General features: G+C 36.9%; 1 protein-coding gene across 13 annotated transcripts in view; it reads left to right on the plus strand.

Moving 5' to 3' along the window:
- The window catches only part of Mbd5 (methyl-CpG binding domain protein 5), a 370,190-nt gene that overhangs the window by 46,885 nt on the left and 301,811 nt on the right, over positions 1–21,494 (plus strand). The window lies entirely within an intron of this gene.

Below are 21,494 nucleotides of genomic sequence, written 5' to 3' on the forward strand. Positions count from 1 at the left end.
TAGCCGGAAGTAAGAAATTAGTGGTGATTAAGAAGAGACCAGCATCACTGAGGTGAAATCTGGAACACAGAGGCAGCCTCAAGTTGAACTTTGTATTAAGAGACTTTGAACTGTAAAAAGACTCTGAATTTCAAAAGAGATTGGATATTTTAAAGAGATTCAAATTTTAATATGTAAGAATTTGTAAAGACTGTGGGAATTTTAAAGTTGTTTAGATCTTGAGGATGAATAAGAAAGTAAGGGTTGAGGCTTAATAGTGATGTGTTTGTGTGTCAAGTCGACACAAACACTCTGGAATTATCACAGAGAAAGGAGCCTTCCTTGAGAAAAATGCCTCAATGAGATCCAGCTGTAAGGCATTTTCTCAATTATTGATGAAGGGTGGGAGGGCCCACTGTGGGTCTTGCTCACCCTGGGCTGGTAGTCTTGGGTTCTATAAGAAAACCAAGAGAAGCAAGCCAGTAAGTAGCACCTCTCCATGGCTTCTGTATCAGTTCCTGCCTCCAAGTTCCTGTGTGAGGTCCTGTCCTAACTTCCTTTGGTGATGAGCAACAATGTGGGAAGTGTAAGCTGAATAAACCCTTTCCTCCCCAACTTCCTTCTTGGCCATGGTGTTTTGTACAGGAAAAGAAACCCTGAAGATGACTGGACAAGGAAGACCTGAAGTAGAATGAATTCTTGAGTTATAATATTTGGAATCATTTGAGCAGTATTGAAGTAAAGTCACAGTCTAAACATTAGAACAACAGGTTAAGAGTCAAAACAGTGCTTTCATAACCTTCAATTACCTAACTATATCAAAAATTTGTTGGTCTGGGTAATGAAGAGAGAAAGATAATGGTATAATTGCTGTTGCCTGGATTGCGAAAAAATGCCTATATAACCCTTTTGCTCTTTCATCTCCTTAGCTAAGATAAGTTAGAAATGGACAAAAGGGATGTGTCTGTCCAACCCTTAACTAACCACGTGATATTGAAAAACATATGGGACTCTGTGCTGACATAAGAGATGTCTTGTGTGCTCAGCTTGTGTGGAAACAACAAAGTGCACTCAAGAGTTTCTAATAAGTCACTGAGAAGCAGGATCTGGTGTTATAATTCAGGTGAATGATAGTGTCTGTGGTGGCCTGAATGAGAATGATCCTTGAAGGCTCATATACTTGATACTTGGTCCTTGGTTACTGTAACTGTGTGGGAAGAATTAGGAGGTGCAGGGGTTTTGGAGGTTTGTGAGGGCTTTAAGGTTTTAAAATACCAAAACCATTGCCAGTGTCTTGTTCACCTTTCTGTCTCTCTCCCTCTCCTTCCCTCTGCCTCCTCCTTATGGATTTAATTATAAGCTCTTAGCTATTCCTGCCACCATGCCTTTGCTCTGCCCTCATGAACTCAAATTCATTGAAAACCTAGACCAAAGTAAGCACTTCTTCAAAAGCAAAAGAAAACAAAAAACATATAACAGGTAATGAGAACACACACACACAAAATAGGATTTTATATTCTATATCTTAGACCGGTATGCTGTCTTCAAATTTATAATTTTAAGTAGTAAAAGATTGTGGTTCAAAATGTGTCCTATTCTAAGATAGTGTGATGTCTTGACTTATTTGAAGTAGTCAAGATACAAGGACATACCAACTTAGAGAGAAAGAAAGTATTCAGATTGACAGAAATACTCTAAAAAATGAATCAGGATTGATCTAAAGCAATTTTGGAGAAAAGGACAGCACATGTGTTATAACCCTTATGACAGGAAGATAGAGTAAGCCACTGGAGAGAAAAGTTTTTATATTTTTTTATGTGTGTGTTTTTGTGTGGTTTGTGTGTGCACATATTTAGAGTCATATATCTGTGCATGTGGAGGCCCAAGGTTGATCTTGGTAATGATCTTTAATTGCTCCTTCAGTTTATTGTATAAGACAAGGTCTCTTAGTCAAACCCTGACCATGTCAATATATGGATAATCTTTTTTAAAATTTATTTATTTGTTTATTTATTTATTTGTTTGTATCCCAAATGGTGCCTGCCTTCCTAATCCTCCCTTAAAGAACTCCTCCCTCATACTTTCCATTTGCCTCTAAGAGGATAGCTCTTCCCTCCAGCTATTCCCCCACCCTGGTGCATCAAGACTCCTCTCTCCCACCCCTTTAGAGGCCTCAGAATTCTAATCTGGCTCTGCAGAGTATTTGTTACAGATGTTATAGGATTATTCCCAGCCACTTAATGCTTTCTAACATTAGTCTGTAACTCTACTTTCAAGGGGATCAGCTGCATTCTTGTGACCTCCACAAACACTAGACATGTGCATGGTACACATACACATTTAGTTAAAACATTAATATGAATAAATTTTTTAAAAGATTCATAGTCTTGAGGTCATGCATGTGTCCTGTTGAGTATTAATAGGGAGTAGGTAGACTGAGATAAATGCTTCACATTCCTTCCTTCAGAAAAAAAATCATCAGATATATCGTTTCTGTTTCCAGGATCTGAGCATTGATGGGAGTGTGGTGTTGAAGTCTCCCATTATTATTGTGTGAGATGCAGTGTGTGCTTTGAGCTTTACTATAGTTTCTTTAATGAATGTGGATGCCCTTGTGTTTTGAGTATAGATATTCAGAATTGAGAGTTCATCTTGCAAGATTTTACCTTTGATGAGTATGAAGTGCCCCTCCTTGTCTTTTTTTTTTTTTTGATAACTTTGGGTTGGAAGTCGAATTTATTCAACATTAGAATGGCTACACCAGCTTGTTTCTCCGGACCATTTGCTTGGAAAATTGTTTTCCAGCCTTTTACTCTGAGGTAGTGTCTGTCTTTTTCCCTGAGGTGGGTTTCCTGTATGCAGCAAAAAGTTGGGTCCTGTTTATGTAGTAAGTCTGTTAGTCTATGTCTTTTTATTTGGGAATTGAGTCCATTGATATTAAGAAATATTGAGGAAAAGTAGTTGTTGCTTACTATTATTTTTGTTGTTAGAGTTGGGGTTCTGTTCTTGCAGCTGTCTTCTTTTAGGTTTGTTGAAGGATTACTTTCTTGCTTTTTATAGGGTGTAATTTCTGTCCTTGTGTTGGTGTTTTCCATTTATTATCCTTTGAAGGGCTGGATTCATGGAAAGCTATTGTGTTAGTTTGGTGTAATTCTGATAGGACTGCCTTTATATGTTACTTGACCTTTATTCCTTACTGCTTTTAATATTCTGTCTTTATTTAGTGCATTTGTTGTTCTGATTATTGTGTCAGGAGGAATTTCTTTTCTGGTCCAGTCTATTTGGAGTTCTGTAGGCTTTTTGTATGTTCATGGGCATCTCTTTCTTTAGGTTAGGGTAGTTTTCTTCTATAATTTTGTTGAAGATATTTGCTGGCCCTTTAAGTTGAAAAATCTTCATTCTCATCTGCTCCTATTATCCTTAGGTTTGGTCTTCTCATTGTGCCCTGGATTTCCTGGGTATTTTGGGTTATGATCTTTTTGCATTTTGCATTTTCTTTGATTGTTGTGTCCATGTTCTATATGGAATCTTCTGCACCTGAGATTCTCCCTTCCATCTCTTGCTGATGCTCGCATAGCAAGCATAGATATGGTTCTTGATTTCTTTCCTAGGGTTTCTATCTCCAGAGTTGTCTCCCTTTGGGTTTTCTTTATGTTTTTCTACTTCCATTTTTAGATCTTGGATGGTTTTGTTCAATTCCATCACCTGTTTGGTTGTGTTTTCCTGTAATTCTTTAAGGGATTTTTGTGTTTCCTCTTTAAGGACTTCTACCTGCTTAGCAGTATTTTCCTGTAATTCTTTAAGGACTTCTACCCGTTTAGCAGTGTGCTCCTGTATTTCTTTAAGTGAGTTATTAATGCCCTTCTTAAAATCCTCTACCAGCATCATGAGATATGATTTTAAATCCGAATCTTGCTTTTCGGGTGTGTGGGAGTATCCAGGACTCGCTGTGGTGGGCTGTACTAGGTTTTGATGATGTCAAGTGGTCTTGGTTTCTGTTAGTAAGATTCTTATGTTTGCATTTTGCCATCTGGTAATCTCTGGTGTTAGATGTTCTAGTTGTCTCTGTCTGGATCTTGTTCCTCCTGTGATTCTTTAGCTTCTGTCAGCACTCCTGGGAGTACAACTCTCACCTGAGTCCCAGTGGTCAGAGCACTCTCTGCAGGCAAGCTCTCCTATTGCAGGGAAGGTACACAGAAGTCTGGAGCTCAGCTCCACCTCCTGAGTCCTGGGGTCAGAGCCCTCCCTGGGGACGACTCTCCTCTGGCAGGGAAGGTATCCAGTGGTCTGAGTCTCAGCTCTGACTGCTGGTTTGAGGACAAAGGCCCGAAGGGACCCTGCCCAAAAAGCTCTGTTGCTTCTGCCACCCATGTGCTCTCCTTAGTAGACTGGTCTCAGTGATCCCAAGCTTCTTGGTGTGCTAGGTACTGCCTTTGTCCTTTTCCCCTGTTGCTGCTAGCACAAGACCCTCTGGGTTTTTTGGAACACATGTTGTGTTCCACTGACCAGAGATCTCAAGATCCTGGGTGTGCTAGGGTGCCTGCAGCGTGGAGAGTCTTCTGGGGACCTTGGGGCCCTCTGCCAATTTCGAGCCCAAGATGGCACAGGCAGATTATATTGTTTCAGAAATAAAACCATCACTGGTATTTAGAGTAGAGTTAACTTTCTTAGTATGCAACAAGCATAGTTTTTCAAATGACTCCTAAAAGTCTTTGTAATTTCTTTGCTTGATTAAAATTATGCAACAACCTCCAATAATGCTGAGCAGATTCTGGGCCCATATACTATGGATTTTCCGTTTCCTGTGGGTACTTGTTTACTTGTGCATCATACTGATAGCATGTTTTATCAACCTCTTTTTGTCTGAGAGCAGGAGATTGTTGTATAAACACAAATATGTCTGTATTCACTAAAGATTTTATACAATTCACTTTTTATAACTTAATTCAGAGATTGCATTTAAAAATCTCATTTTCTTTTATTATTTTCTACTGCACAACCTTTGCCAATGCTCCCTTATACAACAAGGTCTTGAGACTGCCATTTCCACAGTAGATAATTCACAGAATATTTGTAATGCAAGGTGGTCCTTCCTTCTACACTACAAATGTAGCCTTTTTGTAATTGGTAACGAAAGTTCTTTTGCAAATGTAGCTGAACAGTTTGACTTTGTAGCCATCAAGTAATTTTGGTTTCATAACAGTCTTGTCCTTATGTAGGAAATTTTAGAGTCATAAAGTAAGAAGTAAATTTGTAATCAAAATATTTTGCCCATGTATGGATATGTTGATACAGAGCCTAAAACAGCCTCATGTATAACTTTCTTAAGGCATGTTTGTGGGAAAATGATTAATATTGTTGACTCATTTCTTGCTTGGATTTGGCATTTACATAATTTTGTTACCTTTCTATTGTCATTTTGACTGTACACTGAAATATATTTTTAGTCTACATGATTAATGTTTTAAAATGAAAACAATCAGATAACTGAGTTACTCATTGTCCCCTAGACCAATTCTAATCATGATGTGCTAAGTTGGTATTTTAGTAAACAATGAGTAGTTTACCTCTGCCTTCCCAGTTTTAAATATGATAAAATAAACATTCATATGCTCACCTTTGCTAGTGAGCTTATGTGAAAACATACCACCAAGTGTGTCTGAAATTCTGCTGTCAGAGCAGTAATTCCACTCTTCTGTTCCAATGTCTCAAGTTCAAGTGTGACTGTTCTCACTTTTAGAACTTACCTTGCCTGTTTCCTGAATCTAATTAATTAAAACCAGGTTGTCAGTTTATCACTTTCTCAGAATAAAATAATAACTTAAAAATTTTGACACCGCATCTTGGAATTATTAATACCAATCTCATCAAAATATTTTTGTTAAAGAAATTTGGAATTAAGCAAGCATGGGATTTAGCTGTACAGAATTAGAGGTAGGGGGTTAATCTTTTTTCAATTAAGCATTCTGGAATTCCCCATATGCTAAGTTCAGTAGGAAGCATTTTTATAGAAGAGCAAGAGAAGTATGAAAATCACAGTCCTTTAAAATCAACATCAGACGTCAGAGCATTTTGCAGTTAGTTTTAGGCAATTTTTCAGATAACTAGATTTCAGTTACTTTTAAAACTGACATAGAGATACTGAGTTATAAAAAGAATATATGTGTGGTTAAATGAATGTTTCCTTCTAAAGAATTATTTTCTAAAGGATATAAGAAATTTTCTAATTTACTAGTACCTATATGCTAATTGAAAAAATTGTTCATGTTATTTTTCCCATTTCTATTTATCTGTAAATCTAAAATATAATTTTCTGATAATATGAACAGGGTTTTTATATTTTAGTGCATTTTTAAAGATGCCTTAAGCCAGCAAAAACATCATGTAACAGTGTAGAGCTGAGTAAGATGAAAGAGCATCCTGGCTTCAGGAAGTAGCATGAGTACATGAAGTGGGACATAACAGAGATAGGAGCTTTACACAAATGGACCCTGATGGCCACACATTCAGAAGGCTTTCCAGATGGTCCTGCACACTTATGAATTACATGATAGGCTTATTACTGCACCTCCCACAACACTGGGGCGCTCACTCATTGTTTATCCCACATAGCATGTACTAAACTGGAACACATGCCTATGTTTGAGAATTCCAGATACAATACAGTGCACACCACTACAGGACACAATTAAATTACCATCTTGAATGCATATTGATCTGATAGGTGAATAACTTCTTTTCAACACAGACCTATTGTTCCCTTGTATCATTTCACTGTGGATCTGTATAAATTCTTAGACATTCTGAATCATTCTACTTGGATTTATTCTGCTGCGTCATTTTGTGAGTCTTTCCCTTGCTCAATCCTTCCATACTTATTTTGTTTTTAAGGAAATGTTTCCTACTTCTGCATAAAACCAGAGGCCTTCTTGAAAGCTCCTATATGAGAAGCTAGCACATTTCTCTAGCTCTAAACCTCTCTAGTTTTAGACTGAAACTGCTCCCTCCAGACCCCACCTGAAATATCAAACACATCTGAGATTTACAGGTCTTACCATTCATGTCTTCTGTGGTACATAATCATCACCCTGTCAAGTCTCCATCACTTAACTTTCTTCCTTCTGTTTGTTCTACTAGGTCTCCTTCGCTTTTTCCTATCTCAGAACTGCCAGCATCGGATTCTTGATTACTTCTCTGTTCCACCATTGTCTTCATTTTTTTACCCTTTTATTTCTTCTCTAATTGATATCAGCTTATTGATTTATTTGTTGTCATTCAACGATTACTTATCACCACCTCATATAACTGGATATGCTATGCTTTGTTTTTAAAAATGTGGCTCGTTGTTATAACCTTTTCTACATTTGAAGAATAAGAATATCAGCCTTATACATGTCTAACTTACACTTACCTTTCTTGGTTTACAGATAATCTTGTGGAAAGGATATTTATATGCATTTGCTATTCCAAAGGATCTCTTTGCTGATAGCTTTTGCCAAATGGATAGTTTGTTTTTAAAAGAAATTAATATGTTGTTTATACAAATATTTTACTAATAATTATACTAGCACTTGTTAGGTTTTATAAACATGATTTTCTTTTATAATCTTCACAAGTGCTCATGAGGAAGCTAAGGCACAAAGTTGTTTAAAGTCATTCATATAGTGATAAGAATCCTCACTTTTCATTTTTAATTTCATGTTTGAGATCTGTTTCTATCATTCTATAATTATATCAAATTATTTCCATTTTAAATCCTTTCCCTATCCCTCTCCAACTCCTCCATACCACTTTGAAGTTCACAAATTTCACTTCTATAAAAATTATGTTAAACTAACTCACTCTCCCTCTCTTCCTGCCCCTCCTACAGTCCATCTAAGATTACTAATGTTTGTGTTGTATAGGTATGTTTATGACCCTTTGCAATTGGTTAGCCTATGGAGAAGATGCTCCCTGGAGAAGACTGATCCACCCTCTCTCCAGAGCCCTTGATTGCCTATGAGCTCTTCATTGATGGGTTAGGATTTTTAAAAATTTCCCCCATCCTTTTTGGCACATCATATGGGCTGTCATTATTGTTTAGGTAACTATATTGTTGAAATTTCTTGTGTGAAGCATCCATATCATGTAGAGGACACTATATAGCAGCAAGTATCCTGGTTTTCTGGTTCTTTCAGCCCTTCCACCCTCTCCTCTGTGATGTTCTCTGACCTAGATGTTTCTCTGGCCTTTAGATACAGGGCTTCATTTTAGATGTACCGATTGGTACTAGTGACATCCATGAATTCTACTAAAAATTTATCTGCATTTGTGCTTTTTATTGTTAGTGAAGTGCTTTTAATTACTCTTTCAGTTTCTGCATTTACTATGGGTTTCTTTCAACTGTTGATTTCTTCTTGATTTTGAAGAATCTAGAAATCCATACATTTTATTTAATTCTGTCAGTTTAATGGAATATATGGTTTTAAAGGGAATGCATGGATATTGCTCGTGTCTGGAACTTGACCAAGTGCGCTCATGGATGTTCTTCCTTCCTTGACGATGGATAGTTTGAATGGGCACATGGGTGCTGAGAGTCTTAAGTCAGAGTAGGATACAAAGTTTCTGGGTTTTTTGTTTTTAGGGTTTTTTTTTTTAAACTTTAGTTTGATGGCTTAGTCTATGGAAAACATAACTTTTGAATTATTTAGAAACATATATTATGCAATAGACAACTTTTATGAAGAGGATTGATTCTATTTTGCTTGTATTTCTTACAAGTTTTTTACAGTGTCTATACATGATATGCATAGGAACACCTGTACCACCTCTTGTAGGTAGAGAGTAGAGGACAACTTTCTGTTCCTGGTTTATACTACCTCAGCAAGTGTCTCTAGCCAGGCAGCACACCCTTTAACTGCTTTTGCCTGATTGTGGATCTGTAAATGTGGCTTAGCAATCGAGCCATCTTATCTATCTGTAGCTGATTGGGTACCAGCAAACATGGCTGCTTAAAGATTTGTTTTGTTTGATTAGTATGAGAATACATATGTGTTGTTTCTGACAAAGAACATTACATGTTTTTCAATGTTACAATATTTATGCAAGCAGAAATCAAGATCCTATTTCATCCTTCTACATGTTTGCATAATGTATTTTAAGATATTTTATGTAATTTCATATTGATCATAGTTATCATAGTTCACATGGACAGGCCTTTCTGCTGTACATAAATCTTACTTAAGAATGAAAACCTGGTGAAGAAATATTAAAATCTCTCTCATCCGTTTAAAACTAAAGATAGTATCATGTTGCAGAACATACATTTACATAGTGTTTAATCACATTTTGGTTGAGACCAGGATATTGTGTCATTATTGATATTAGGCAAAACACTTAACTTTTTCTGTGTTTCTCTTCTCTTGTAATGATGCCACCAACTCCTTGTGAAATGTCAAATAAGAAGACTCAGGCAGTTGTTGGGATTATACAGTTTTGCCACAGTAAAACAAAATGTTCCAAAAGCAAGGATTTAAAAAATGGCATAGTATCATGGGAGTCATAAAGGAAAAAAATTATGATATATAATTTTTTTAAAGTCAGTATTTATTGATTTTGATGTCATTGTTTTAAAGTACACTTTCAACATTTTTGGGATCTTGTAGTGGTAATGTGTTAACATATTTTCACATTTTGTAGGTTCCATATTTTTCATGGCTAAGTAATTATTTATTTATTTTTCTTTTCTTTTTTTATTAGATATTTTCTTTATTTACATTTCAACTGTTATCCCCTTTCCTAGATTCCCCCTGAAAATCCCCTATCCCTACCCCCACCCCCTCCCCCTCCTCACCAACCCACTGCTGACTAGGCCATCCTCTGCTACATATGCAGCTGGAGCCATGAGTCCCACCGTGTGTATTCTTTGGTTGGTGGTTTAGTCCCTGGGAGCTCTGGGGTATTGGTCAGTTCATATTGATGTTCCTCCTATGGGGCTGCAAACCCCTTCAGCTCCTTGGATACTTTCTCTAGCTCCGTATAATACATGACTATTGTGTACTTTTAAGAGTTACTAAGACTTGGCACAGGAGAGGTGGGTCAGTTGTTAAGAGCACTTACTCTTCCTAAAGAAGAATGAAAAATAATGCTTTGTACTGTTAATGAGGAAAAATGGAATTTAAAAATACATGATAGATTATTAAAACTACTAAGAAACTGAGGGTAGGGCCCTGGAGAAATGAATGGTTCAGTGTTTAAGAACACTGATTGCCTTTGGTCTTGTGAAGATTATATGACCCAGTACAGGGGAATGCCAGGGCCAGGAGTGGGTGGGTTGGGGAGCCGGAGGGGGAGGGGTATAGGGGCCTTTGGGATAGCATTTGAAATGTAAATGAAGAAAATATCTAATAAAAAAATTTAAAAAAAAAGAACACTGATTGCTCTTCTAGAGACTCAGGTTCAATTCCTAGCACCCACATGGCAGCTCAGAACTGTCTTTGGCCCCGGATCCAGGGAATTCAACACCCTCACACGAACATAGGCGCATACCATTGAATATGTAAGATAGACAGACAGATAACTGTGCTTTAAAAAATGAGGCTTTCAAGAAAGAATATTGACTACGACTGCAAGAAGTAGCAAAGCTGGTTTTCTGTTGTGACCAATTTGTCTTGTTGATCTTTAGTTTGTATGAGAATCAGTTTCCTAAGCAAGCTCATGTTCAATATTTTCTTTAACTTGTCCTTAACCTCATTCTATCTTTATACTCAACACATATGACACACGCTTATTGCTTTTAAAGAAGTATGTTAGAAACTGCCCACTGTCCATGCCAACTGTTTTCTAGGAAAGTGGCAACCACAGAAGCTGTGCTCTTATTACATTGCCTTACCACACTTTGAGACGTCTGGCGTTCTTTGATTAGACACAGTGCTGCTTTGCTTAAGCAATTGGGGAAGACTTAGGCGCTCTGTAATATTATTGTGAATGTTCCTAGTGCCCTTATTCATTTTGGTGGCTAAGCCCTGTTAAGATGACACTATATTATTCTTACCTGCTAATTTTACATGATCCATCTGAACTGTTACACTGTGGTCGATATTTATACATAAAATTAAGAGTTTTTCTGCTTTTATGTAACACCTTATGGATACATATGAGAAAGAGTTCTTAGAAGTCTTCAAAAAGATTTCTTGGAGGAAGTAACAGTTAAAAAGTTTAGGCATGACTAACAAAACCCCTCCTTCCCAAAGGCCAATGGAAAAGTGTTATAAGAGGGAATTACTTGCATTCCTGAAGTTAGAATGAACTTGGTATATTAAACATTGACAGGCTAGCTGAGATTATTAATGTAGATTGTCAAGTCTTTTGGCCAATGTGAAGAATTTGTATGTTTCTATTGCTGTAGAAGTGATGCAATGTGTCATATTTAAATAGTAAGCACTTGAATTAATCTTTGGTATTTTTAGGATAAATTTCTAATTAGTTGAATGATATTCCCAAAAGCATTATTCATAATCTAAGAATTTTAGTGAAAAAAAAAAAAAAGTCAAAGGCTTGTGTCTGCCACTCATGATCACATAAGGTAAGTCTTGTCACTTAATCTCTTCAAGACCTCATTTTTCTGTAACAAATGAAAAGAATCAGGATGAATGCCTATAAGAATTCCTGTGCATATTAATCAATTTAAAGAATACAAGTATTAAAAATTAATTTAGCTTGTGGGTGGTTAATAATTATCAGTAACATTATTTATAGTAATATAGACCACTGTAGTACTATGTCCAATTTTTAATTTGGTACATATTCATCTAGCTATCTTCACCAGATTTGTAGAATGCACTTTGAATGAAGAGACTGTTCAGGGTTTGAAGTGTGAAATGTATTTGGGATTTGCTGGATTATAAACCCATCTGAAACCATTTTTTTTTAGAATATAAAAAGGAAAACTAACTGAAATATTGTTATGAATTAATACAACACTATTATCAATTTTTTATTATGATGAAATCAATTAGCATGGTTTTATCAGTTTAACATTTACACTTATCCTATTTTCTTTCTTTTCCTTTAATAGGCTTTTGAAAACTTAAAGTAAATTACAGTGGCACAGAATAGCTTCAGATTTGAGCTTTCTTTCCCTTTTGTGTTTTGAAGAAGTTTCTTTAACACTACAAGCTTTGGACACTACTAAATGAATGGCTGTTTGTTTTAGATGTTATAGGACTGTTTAAATGGCTATCTAATCTTGATTAACTTTGTTGAGGGGTATCTATCTAGAAGTTCATTCATTTAATTTAGATTTTGCAATTTTGTGGAGTACCGGCTTTTGAAATAAGACCTAGTGATTCTTTGAATTTTCTCAGTGACTATTGTTATATCTCCCTTTTCATTTCTCATTTTGTTAATAGGACATTGTCTCTCTGCCTTTTAGTTTTTTTGCTAAAGGTTTCTCTATCTTGTTGATTTTTTTCAGAGAACCAGGTCTAGGTTTTATTGGGCTGCCTGATTGGGGTTCAGTGGGAGAAGATGTGCCGAACTGCTGGGTCTAGATATCCCAGGGTAGGATGGTACCCAAGGGGGTCTTCCACTTCGTTGAGAAGAAAGGGTGGGGATAACATTGGTGGGGATTTGTAAGTACAGGACTGGGAAGAGAGGAGGGAGGGGGCTGCGATTACGATGTAATGTAATTAAGAAATAAATTATGGGAAAAATTATACACCTAATGATACAATTTTTAAAAAGTTAATAAATATGGAGAAAATAGTTATCTTAAAAAAAAAGAATGAACAGTATGTGACCTGTGATGAAATAACCTAGATTTGAAAGTACATATGCTAAACAAGTATTGAAATGCAACACTTGATGATATAAATATATACAATTATTGTGGGTAAATGAGAATTATGACTATCTTTTAAAGAACCTGAAATGTTAATCACCCTGGTTTGGTCATTGTACACTATATAATCGATTATGATATTATATTGTATAAATCTTAATAATGTAAATAATGAAAAATTCAAAGCATTTCTCCTGTATCTTAATAAAAACTAGAAGTTCATGTTTAGCTCTTCTTCTTTTTGAGGAAATTATTGACATTGGAAAAAGAAGGGGCATTTTAAAGATAGCTCATTTGTTTGCTTATTCATTTGTATGTTTCACTTTTATTTATTATTGATTTTTGAGTTTATGTTATAATGTCATCATTTTTGTTTCCTCCCTCTAAACCCTCCCTATGCCACTACTTATTTTGTCAAATTTGTGTATATATATACATGTAGATTCAAACACATATACATACATACATATATGCATACACACACACATACATATACACACATTTTTCTAGATAGAACCTACTTGGTCTGTACAGTGTTACTTATGAATGTTTGAAGAGCTGATCATTTGGCGTTATATAAACCTATCAATTGCTGAGCTTTTCTCTGTGAAGACTATTTCTGCTTTCAGCCATCTTTAGTTGCCTATAGTTCTTCGCGTAAGAATGAAGTCTCATGTTCTTCCCCTGCCCACTTTCACAATGCTGTTGTTATTTTGTTCAACTTGTATTAGGTAATCGTCTTGCTGAGATTTTATGGGCATCCTTTCTGACATTACTACAAGATGCAATCTGACAGCATACCCCCTGATCCTTTGGATCTTATAATCTTTACAACCTTTCTTCAGCAATGTTCCCCTAGTCTTAGTTACAGGAATTGTTTTGTAGATATATTCATTGGTACTGGACTCTAAAACTGTACATTTTGATTGGTTCTCGTTTTCTGTAAGTCTCAGTCTGTTGGAGAGGAATGTTTCTTGGGATGAGGACTATATTTATCTGTGCTTGTAAGGACGGATAGTATTAGTGTACTTGGGGATTATGCGGTTTGGTAAAATGGTGGTAGTAGGTTCTCCTCCAAGAATGATGACTTCATTAGCCCTGGGTAGTTGACCAAGTTTCCAGTACCAGTTATGATTTCCCTCTTGTTGAGTAGATCTTAGATCTAATTTGAGAACTATTGGCTACTGTCAATATAAACTTGTTACCACTGCACTTTTTGTGGTAATTGCGCCTTCCTGGTTGGTGTGGTAAATAGGTGTCATAGCTGGGTAGAACTGTTGGTTGATTCCTTCCTTTGGAATCCTTCATGGTGACCTCGGGTACCATGAAAGCTAATAGAATATATTTTTATTGTTATTACACTGTAGTGTATCTTAAAGCTGAAATGGTAGCCTCTCCTGCATTGTTTCTGATTTTGTTGTTTTTGTTGTTGAGTATTTTTCTGTCTTATCCAGCATCTTTTGTGATTCCATATAAATTTTACGATAATTTATTTTCTTTTTCTGTGAGGAATTTGATGGGGATTTTGTAATGGGATTGCATTGTATCCGTAAATAGCTTGTGGAAAATTGGTCATTTCCTAACATCAACTATACCAATTAATCAGCAAGAGGCTTCTTTACATTTTTTAGTTGTTTTCTTTTTTCTATCTTTTAAAAGCTGAAAGTTTTTATTGTAGAGATCTAGCTGTTTCTTGATTGTTTATTCCTATATATTTCATTTACTTAGAACATTGTGGAGTGTGTCCATGTTCTCCTCTCTGTTCTTATTGCTGGTATATAGAATGTTGTTGATTGTGTCCTGCCAAATTGCTCCAGTTATCCTTCTAGACATTTTTAAACAATTTTTGGTTCTCTAATGTGTAATATCATGAGATTTGCAAACGGAGATAGTTTGACTCCTTTCCCTCTTTGTATACCTTTAATTTTCTTCTTGTGCCTGTTGATCCATGTAGTAGTTGAGCACAGTATTGAAAAGGAGTAAGGGTAGTGACCATCAATGCTTCCTTCCTGCAGTTGATGGTTTAAAGCATTTCTTCATTAGGATGATGTTGGCTGTAGATTTCCCATCTCTAGTTTTAGTATTTTTTTTAGCTGGTTAGGAATTCAGCCAGAAAATTGGAAGGTGTCCTCCTTCAAAGGAGATTGCCTTAGGCGGAATGTATGACCTGGAGGGCATCATCCTGAGTGAGGTAACCCAATCACAAAAGAACTCACATGATATGTACTCACTGATAAGTGGATATTAGCCCAGAAACTTAGAATACCCAAGATACAAGATACAATTTGCAAAACACATGAAACTCAAGAAGAATGAAGACCAAAGTGTGGACACTTTGCCCCTTCTTAAATTGGGAACAAGGCACCCATGGAAGGAGTTACAGAGACAAAGTTTGGAGCTGTGATGAAAGGATGGACCATCTAGAGACTGCCATACCCGGGGATCCATCCCATAATCAGCCTCCAAAAGCTGACACCATTGCATACACTAGCAAGATTCTGCTGAAAGGACCCTGATATAGCTGTCTCTTGTGAGACTATGCCAGGGCCTAGCAAACACAGAGTTGATGCTCACAGTCAGCTATTGGATGGATCACAGGGCCCCCAATGGAGGAGCTAGAGAAAGTACCCAAGGAGCTAAAGGGATCTGCAACCCTATAGGTAGAACAACAATATGAACTAACCAGTACCCCCCGGAGCTCCTGTCTCTAGCTGCGTATGTATCAGAAGATGGCCTAGTTGGCCATCAGTGGAAAGAGAGGCCCATTGGTCTTGCAAACTTTATATGCCTAAGTACAGGAGAACACCAGGGTTAAGAAGTGGGAGTAGGGGAGGAGAGTGGGGGGGTAGATGGTATGGGGGATAGCATTGGAAATGTAAATGAAGAAAATACCTAATTTTAAAAAAGGGGGGGGGAAAGAAATGTTTGTGGATGTTTTATATAAATAGCCTAGAAGGACTCAAGGTAGTGCTACTGGCATCTAGCTTAATAGAGATCAGGAGTGCTACTAAGCAGTACACAGTGCTCAGCACAGACCTCAGCAATAAAAGAATCAACCAGTTTAAAATGGCAGTGCTTTAGACAGACAGCTCTTACTTCAGAACTGGGAGAAAGACCCAGACCTCCTGATGCCATCTTCTCCCTTGATGTGCTGTTGCTCTTTCTGGCAGGACCTCAGATCACCAGAGCCAGTACAGAGCCTCCATTTGTTAGAGTCCTTTGGTTTTGCTTCACCTCCCTGTCTTTCCCTTTTAGTAAGGATCTTAAACTGCAACCAAATCTTATTTGAAATTCACTATTTAGCCCAGACTGGTTGGCCATACTTCTTCCTCCACTTCTTGTGTGCTGGATTGTAGATGCCCAGTTGTTACATTCTTCCGAATTGCAGAGCCATTGAGTTTATAATTTATTTGCTCTGATGTCTTTTTGATACAGCACCAAGAAATACATGTTGTTTTTACATTGATCACTTTGCTTGAAATGTATTCAGTATATATTAACATCAGTAATATATAACATTCAGTACAAATTAACATCAAGTCAACCATACCATGGAGTATAAGAATATGAAGACAAAATTCAAACTCTTAAGGAAAATACAGTGTAAAAAGAAAATGGAACCTATTATGGCTAAACATGGCAATTATTATCTTGAATAGAAACAGAAATAATGATCTGTCTAAAATTAATGATAGAAAAATCTAAATGTCAAAAAACAGGAAATATTTGGGTTCATTATTATATATATATATAATTATATGCTTATGGCATATTATTTGTTGTGAATAGCAGGTCCCTGCTTATTAAATTTTAAATATATGATATACCTATGCAGCTATTTTTAAACTAAAATTAAAGGCATTTAAACTACTAGAAGACTGAGTAGGTAGTATGCAATATTACATTATCAATAATGGTGACACAATATTATAGCAGTGTAGCTTATATCAAAACATGTGCCTGTTTTCTTTCTATTACTTAAAAAAGTACTTTGCTAAATACTATAAATATTCATTGGGCAAGAAAAACACATTTTTTTCTTTAAGTTTGACAGGCAAATAATCCTCAACCAATTGTGTTAAGTAATAAGGATGTCCTGTGGTAGCTTTTGTCATCCTTTAGTCATTGGCATAAGACCTGAAATAATCTTTCTGTCTTTTTCATGGTTTATATAAATACATATTTCTCAAGTCATAATTTTTATAATTAAGCATAGGCCAAACTCGGCTATTAGGTATCCCAGAATAATAATATCATGAAGAAATTTGTTTTTCGTTTCTTTAGTTTATTCAGGTGTCCCAGTTCCCTGAACTGGCTTTTCAGATTGACAGTAAGAGAGGAGAAATGGAACAATCTTATAGGAAGCATTTAAGGACCAGCCCTACACTTGGCTCCTTTGTTCATATCTTATTGATCCCAAATAACCCTTATTTTCACAGCCTACCTGAAAGGCAATCTGAGAAATGTAGAGGTGCTAAGGCTGTCTATTTCATAGGACACCAAAACCATGCTACTGGTCATTACAAAGATTATATAAATCAGAAAAGAATTTCCCAGGATTATGACATGTCTTTTTATGACATGAAAAGTAAACACTTACATAGATGGGGGAAAAAGAAAGAGATTATTTTGTAATTATTTTGTACAGCTGTATCTGAAGGAAGAGGAAGAGAACTCCCACTTTGACAATGAATATGGATGCATAGTGGATAGGACACCAACCTGTGATAAGCTGTTTGTATATGAGTCTGATTACATTGAGAAGCCATTTGAATGTTTAAAGTATGGCAAAGTTTGAGTCATCAGAGAGCAATGTAATAAAGCTTGAATTATGGAAAGCTCATTCTGACTGCTGTGAGTAATGTGTGTTGGAGGAAAGGAAAGGTGAGAAGCCAGCTAAGGAATTTTAACCTTAGTCCATACGACCAGTGGCCATGTAGGAAAACATTGGATAGAATAGATAGGGAGGATAGATAACAGGTACAACATTTGAATTTACGTGAGTAATAATAAGGGAAATGCCTATATTGGCAGTGGAGAATGATCTCAGATTAAGACCTGTCTAGCTTGTTTATGTGTGAACAAAAGAATTGAGCATTAATTTAGACATGAGAATTTTGAACAGGGTGTATTGACTTTTGTGTTTAGTGGGATATATGTCGAAATTTTTGGTTGCTAATGTAAGTTATGTGCCCAGTAGAGACGGTTACATACTGGAAAAAGAATGTGTATTCAGAGTCTTTGGGAAAGCTTTAAGGTTGGGATTCTTTTTTTTTATTATTAGGTATTTTCCTCGTTTACATTTTCAGTGCTATCCCAAAGGTCCCCCATGCCCACCCACCCCCAATCCCCTACTCACCCACTCCCCTTTTTGGCCCTGGCGTTCCCCTGTACTGGGGCATCTAAAGTTGGCAAATCCAATGGGCCTCTCTTTGCAGTGATGGCTGACCAGGCCATCTTTTGATGCATATGCAGCTAGAGACAAGAGCTCTGGGGTACTAGTTAGTTCATATTGTTGTTCCACCTATAGGGTTGCAGGTCCCTTTAGCTCCTTGGGTAATATCTCTAGCTCCTCTATTGGGGGCCGTGTGACCCATCCAATAGCTGACTGTGATCATCCACTTCTGTATTTGCTAGGCCCCGGCATAGTCTCACAAGAGAGAGCTATATCTGGGTCCTTTCAGCAAAATTTTGCTAGTGTGTGCAATGGTGTCAGCGTTTGAATCTGATTATGGGATGGATCCCTGCATATGGCAATCATTAGATGGTCCATCTTTTTGTCACAGCTCCAAATTTTGTCTCTGTAACTCCTTCCATGGGTGATTTGTTCCCATTTCTAGGAAGGGGTAAAGTGTCCACACTTTGGTCTTCCTTCTTCTTGAGTTTCATGCATTTAGCAAGTTGTATCTCATATCTTGGTTATCCTAAGTTTCTGGGCTAATATCCACTTATCAGTGAGTACATATTGTGCGAGTTCCTTTGTGATTGGGTTACCTCACTCAGGATGATGCCCTCCAGGTCCATCCATTTGCCTAGGAATTTCATAAATTCATTTTTTAAATAGCTGAGTAGTATTCCATTGTGTAAATGTACCACATTTTCTGTATCCATTCCTCTGTTGAGGGGCATCTGGTTTCTTTCCAGCTTCTGGCTATTATAAATAAGGCTGCTATGAACATAGTGGAGAATGTGTCCTTCTTACCAGTTGGGACATCTTCTGGATATATGCCCAGGAGAGGTATTGCTGGATCCTCAGGTAGTACTATGTCCAATTTTCTGAGGAACCGCCAGACTGATTTCCAGAGTGGTTGTACAAGCTTGCAATCCCACCAACAATGGAGAAGTGTTGCCCTTTCTCCACATCCACGCCAGCATCTGCTGTCACCTGAGTTTTTGATCTAAGCCATTCTGACTGGAGTGAAGTGGAATCTCAGGGTTGTTTTGATTTGCATTTCCCTGATAATTAAGGATGTTGAACATTTTTTCAGGTGCTTCTCAGCCATTCGGTATTCCTCAGGTGAGAATTCTTTGTTCAGCTCTGAGCCCCATTTTTTAATGGGGTTATTTGATTTTCTGGAGTCCACCTTTTTTAGTTCTTTATATATATTGGATATTAGTCCCCTATCCGATTTGGGATAGGTAAAGATCCTTTCCCAATCTGTTGGTGGCCTTTTTGTCTTATTGACGGTGTCTTTTGCTTTGCAGAAGCTTTGCAATTTTATGAGGTCCCATTTATCGATTCTCAATCTTACAGCACAAGCCATTGCTGTTCTATTCAGGAATTTTTCCCCTGTACCCATGTCTTCGAGGCTTTTCCCTACTTTCTCCTCTATAAGTTTCAGTGTCTCTGGTTTTATGTGGAGTTCCTTAATCCACTTAGATTTAACCTTAGTACAAGGAGATAGAAATGGATCAATTCGCATTCTTCTACATGATAACCGCCAGTTGTGCCAGCACCATTTGTTGAAAATGCTGTCTTTTTTCCACTGGATGGTTTTAGCTCCCTTGTCAAAGATCAAGTGACCATAGGTGTGTGGGTTCATCTCTGGGTCTTCAATTCTGTTCCATTGGTCTACTTGTCTGTCACTATACCAGTACCATGCAGTTTTTATCACAATTGCTCTGTAGTACAATTTTAGGTCCGGCATGGTGATTCCACCAGAGGTTCTTTTATCCTTGAGAAGAGTTTTTGCTATCCTAGGTTTTTTGTTATTCCAGATGAATCTGCCGATTGCCCTTTCTAATTCGTTGAAGAATTGAGTTGGAATTTTGATGGGGATTGCATTGAATCTGTAGATTGCTTTTGGCAAGATAGCCATTTTTACAATGTTGATTCTGCCAATCCATGAGCATGGGAGATCTGGGATTCTTAACCTTTCCTGTAGATTTAAATAGGTTAGTAAGGTTGATGTGTAATAACTGGCCCCTAACTGTCTTCTGTTTCTAACCCCACGTAATGATCAAGAGTTAATTCCATTAGATGGTTGTTATGAATATGAACCGGTTACCTGAACCAATGGTCAGAAGTTCTAGTTAATGTAATTCTTTATTAATTGAATTGAAGGTCTTTTATTGTTAAGAATTGTTTTCATATTCTGGGTTTTTTGTTTTCAACATGAAATTGAGATTGGCTCTTTCCATGTCTTTGAAGAATTGTGTTGGAAATTTGATGGGGATTGCATTGAATCTGTAGATTGCTTTTGGTAAGATAGCCATTTATACTGTGTTAATCCTACCAATCCATGAGGGAGATCTCTCCATTTTCTGGGGTCATCTTCGATTTCTTTCCTGAGAGACTTAAAGTTCTTGTGATACAGATCTTTCATTTGTTTGATTAGACTTACTCGAAGGGATTTTATATGTGTGACTATTGTGAAGGGAGTTGTTTCTCTAATTTCTTTCTCAGCCCATTTATCATTTGTATAAAAGAATGCTACTGATTTGTTTTGAGTTCATTTATATCCAGGCTGGAGGTTTTTTTTATCAGCTGTAGAAGTTCTCTGGTAGAATCTTTGGGCTCGTTTATGTATACTGTCACCTGAAACTAGTGATGCCTTGACCTCTTTTTTTTGCCAATTTGTGTCCCCTTGATCTCCTTTTGTTGTCTTATTGCTCTGGCTAGAACTTCGAGTACTATATTGATTAGATACAGGGAGAGTGGACATCCTTAAGTTGTCTCTGATTTTAGTAGGATTGATTCAAGTATCTCAGGAAAACAAAACAAACAAACAATAAAAACCAGGGTTTTAACTTTTTTGAGGAATTTGTGAAAATGAAGAGAAAGGAAGTTAATTAGGAGAAACTAAGTGGACTAGAAACAGACAGGATGGGCTGGTGAGATGGCTCAGTGGGTAAGAGCACCCAACTGCTCTTCCGAAGGTCCAGAGTTCAAATCCCAGCAACCACATGGTGGCTCACAACCATCTCTAAGGAGATCTGACACCCTCTTCTGGAGTATCTGAAGACAGCTACCGTGTACTTACATATAATAAATAATAAATATTAAAAAAAAAGAAACAGACAGGATAACAAACTTAACACACAAAGCAGGGCCCAGAAGGTAGTATCTTTCCATTGTAAGAGGAGGGAAGCAGTAGGTGTTGGGGAGTTTAGAGTTGTTTTAAGTGTGGTATCCAATCGAATGGAGTGTTGCACAGCCTGAAGACAGGGCAGCTGATAGTATTAACAGGCAATA

This window comes from Mus musculus, chromosome 2 (assembly GCF_000001635.26).
Source record: "Mus musculus strain C57BL/6J chromosome 2, GRCm38.p6 C57BL/6J".
NCBI lineage: Eukaryota > Metazoa > Chordata > Mammalia > Rodentia > Muridae > Mus > Mus musculus.